Source organism: Papaver somniferum, chromosome 4 (assembly GCF_003573695.1).
Source record: "Papaver somniferum cultivar HN1 chromosome 4, ASM357369v1, whole genome shotgun sequence".
NCBI lineage: Eukaryota > Viridiplantae > Streptophyta > Magnoliopsida > Ranunculales > Papaveraceae > Papaver > Papaver somniferum.
The window spans coordinates 153,875,214-153,879,167 of record NC_039361.1 but is presented as its reverse complement, the minus strand read 5'-3'; the positions used below and the strand labels follow the sequence as shown (position 1 = coordinate 153,879,167).

At 35.2% G+C, this 3,954-nt stretch overlaps 1 pseudogene; it reads left to right on the top strand.

Annotated features, from left to right (window-relative positions):
• The first annotated feature begins 404 nt into the window (after window positions 1-404).
• Window positions 405-3,279, top strand: LOC113274377 (annotated as a pseudogene).
• Window positions 3,280-3,954: the final 675 nt, after the last annotated feature.

Sequence of the window (3,954 nt, the reverse complement as noted above, 5' to 3'; positions counted from 1 at the left end):
GTTTGGTAACTCACTTAAAATTCCTGTCATTTACAAAATTATCTTGTTTTAAAGTCCATATATTGTTTTGTATTATCCTCGAAAACTTAAAATTGTATATATATATATATGAGATTGAAAATTAAAAAATGTGGATCCATTAATCCCACCAAATTCCATGGACCCATAAATTCCATCTTTAAAATTTTAAATCCAAATCTAATTCTAATTGTGTGCTTTAGATTCTAGTAAGGTGAAAAAGTTGATTAAAAAGAGGGAGTTGAATTTCCCAAATAAAAAGATGCTAGTGGAGTTTTTCTATTCTGGTTTTGATTTTTGCTTTCATCACCATCAAATTACTTGAAATGCCACTGGGTAACGTGAAAAACCGTAAAACCGAACTTTCATTTTTTTAAGAGAAAAAAGGAAAAATCCTAGAGGGGAGAGAGACAAGAAAGTAGACCACAGAAACGAAGAAACAAAAAAAAAAAAACACAGCAATGGCTTGCAAAACAGTTTTAAGGTCTGTTGTATTAAAAGAGAGATGGATGAACTCATTTCATCTCATTCCAACTAATATTTCCCTTTCTACTACTTTCACTAACTTCGGAGGTTGTAAAGTTAGGGTTAGGGTTCGTGATTTTCATACACGGTTTCCTTTATATTGCTCTTCTAATAATCCTGAAACCCCTTCTTCTTCCTCACAAGATGATATAGACCCACCTCAAGAAGCTGTTCTTAAAGCTATCTCAGGTTAGCTCCATTGGAATTTTGGTTTCTTACAAGTTTTTTAATTTTGATTTTTTTTTGTTGCACTTTTTAATTTGTGGGGTTGGTTCATTTTGTAGTAATTCAATCAAAATAATAGTAGAAATTCTATGAAAACTGGAAATTGGGTTAATTATTGCTATCTAACCAGCTATATTTTGTGGGTTGGGGTGGTGCTGATGAATTTGGTATTTGGATTTCCTTTGCCATTTATAGCTTGGAAATAGAGCTGAAACTAGAAGTTTGGTTGACAATGTTGTCCAAGTTTCTAGATATTTTTTTCTCCTTTGATTGGAGTGAGTGACATTTATGTTTAACTAATTATTACTTTTGAATTGGATTTGTTCAGAAGTATCAAAAACAGAAGGAAGGATTGGACAGACAACGAACGTTGTCATTGGCGGGACAGTTACGGATGATTCTACAAATGAATGGGTTGCTCTGGATCAGAAGGTACGGCATTTGCTCTCATGTGTGTTATTATTTCTTTACTTAGAAAGAGATGAGTGTTGAATCTTGCATGTTGCTACTCCTCCATGCGAACAATATGTTGCGTGTAAGTTGACATGTAAAATTATGAATTATTCCTTTACTTATAAAGAGATGAGTGTTGAATCTTACATGTTGCTATTCCTCCATGCGAACAATATGTTGCGTGTAAGTTGACATGTAAAATTACGAGGTCAGGCAATGTTGATTAACTGTAAAATCTGAATTGTACTGTCCGTTACGTCCCTTAAGTATCTATACTACTCCCACCTTTTTCCAATCAGCATAGGAGATTCGGGTTATTTCTCTAGATTACATGGTAATGTGATTTTTGTGATAGTGGAAAACCAATCTGGACATCATCAAGTTCAGTTGACCTCTGAAGTTACTACCTTCTGAATTTTTGTAAACAAACATTATGATCAAGTTGATACCAGATACAGTACTGTGATTGTAAAAACAATTAGTCATGCTTAATCTCATTTCAAGATGCAGAGACATGCCACATATGAATTTCTGTATTCCATGTTACCTTCTTTCATTGTAGATATGACACGCCTTTTCTAAATTAAGCAAAGTGCATCCTAATATGCACACGGTGTTATATATAGAAGGATTTACTAGCTGGTATTGTAGCCTTCAATACTTTTCAATTTTCTATTTATAAGTTTCTTCAATATATTTATTAATTACGTCCATTTATGAAATTATGAGGAATAAATAAAATTAGGAGGGATACTAGAAGTAACTCTACATAGCCTAAAAATGAATACGAGATGGAAATGGAGCAACTATCTGGACTAGTTCAAGTAGCTGCATCGAAGCTTGTTGTTGATTTATTTCGGTTCATGTTTTATGGTAACAGCTGATACTGGCATACTGCACTGAAGAGATAAAATGCTTTGTTTAGGAGGCTCATGAAACTAATCGCTGATCCTAACTCCTTAGATCTTTCGTTAATTTTTTCAGTGTAATTTTGTGTCATTTCAATCAGGGTCAGAAGGGTTGTGAGACATTATGTTGGTTTGTTGAGTTTTCAGGTAAATACATATCCCACAGTCCGAGGTTTTACCGCGATAGGAACTGGAGGTGAAGATTTTGTGCATGCAATGGTTGTTGCTGTTGAATCTGTTCTTCAAGAGCCAATCCCAGAGGTTTTTCATTAGTCAGACCTTTCCTCTAATAATTTCAGCTACATATACCAGATACATTCAAATGAGTAACACGAATTTGATTGCCATGTTCAATGGAAATAATAATAACACTTGTTTAAGTGTGGCTTTCCTTTCTGCACTTGGAGATGTATTTAATAACTTAAGCATTTTGACTTGACATATGTTTTCACATTTTTAAAACAGGGCATTGTGAAGCAGAAAATATCTTCGGGGGGTAAATATGTGTGTAAACATCGGGCCTGTTCACGTGATCTCTAGCGAACAGGTATACCTCACTCTGTCACATAGCCTCACTAATTGACTCTCCGTGGTCATAGGAGGTCCAAAAAGGCTTTGCTTTACCAACTGAATATCTGTTGTTTCTCTACTATTTTCTAGAAGCAATATAATCGGCTTGAAATCCTGAAGGTCATACTGTGAACAGCTCTCCTGACATATGAACTTCACGTAGAAATATAGAATGTTGTGCATCTGTGCTTGTGTGCTATAATATGAAATCCATGCTTTAAACTGTCTTAAGTCATTTTGTCAGTCTCACTGAACACTGACATATATATGAAATTTTGTGTCACAGGTTCAAGCTGTATACAATGCGATGAAGAGAGATGTACGGATGAAATATTTTTTGTAAATAGATACTTGTATCAAAGGCGGTTCTTAGAATAGCATATTACTTGTCTATTTTCTGTTTTGTCTCTGTAGATTGAGCTGTTTAGCCATTCTATCAATTTTTGTTACATTGATATAAAGCCTTGAAAAAACATGGTTGAAATTGATCAGCTGTCACTAAGCTTGATCGTCCAATCATAATTACTAAGATGGTTCATTGGGAAGCTAGTGGACTTGTTTCGAAACTTAATTTGCTCCATGCTATTACTGTCTTCCTGCCACATATTGAAACTTATGCACGGAATGATGGAAATGTTGTTGGGTGGTGCATTTGAAATGTTTTTTTTGGGCACATCATTTATATGTCCCTGCTTTTGACACCCAATAAATATATCCTTATACAACAATAAATATGTCCTACTTTTTAATAATCTTATCCATTTAAAATTAGATTACCTTGATACCCTCACCCATATAATATTTTTCTTTATTTCAAAATGGAACAAATTTCTTCCTCTACCACTTCAACACCACCACTAGCACCATCACCGCCAACATTCAACTACCATTCCACCACCATCTACCAGCCGCCACCACCACTCCTTCACCACCACCATTACACCATTAACAGTCCTCGATCACCATTAGTCCGTCGTCGCCACCGCCAGTAGTCCACCGTCACCGCCGACACCACTGGTTCAGAAATTTTTGTATCAACAGCAGTAGTTGATCCAAATAAAAATAGAACCAACAGTAGAAGTTGATCCAATTTAGGGGATCAACAACGGTAGTTGATCTAAAAAAAAAAGGATCAACAGTAGAAGTTGATCCAATTTAGGGGATCAACAATGGTAGTGGATCCACTAAATTTGATCAACAATGAAAGTTGATCCATGTAAATGGAGTGAACTTGGAGTGACTCGAACACGCATCA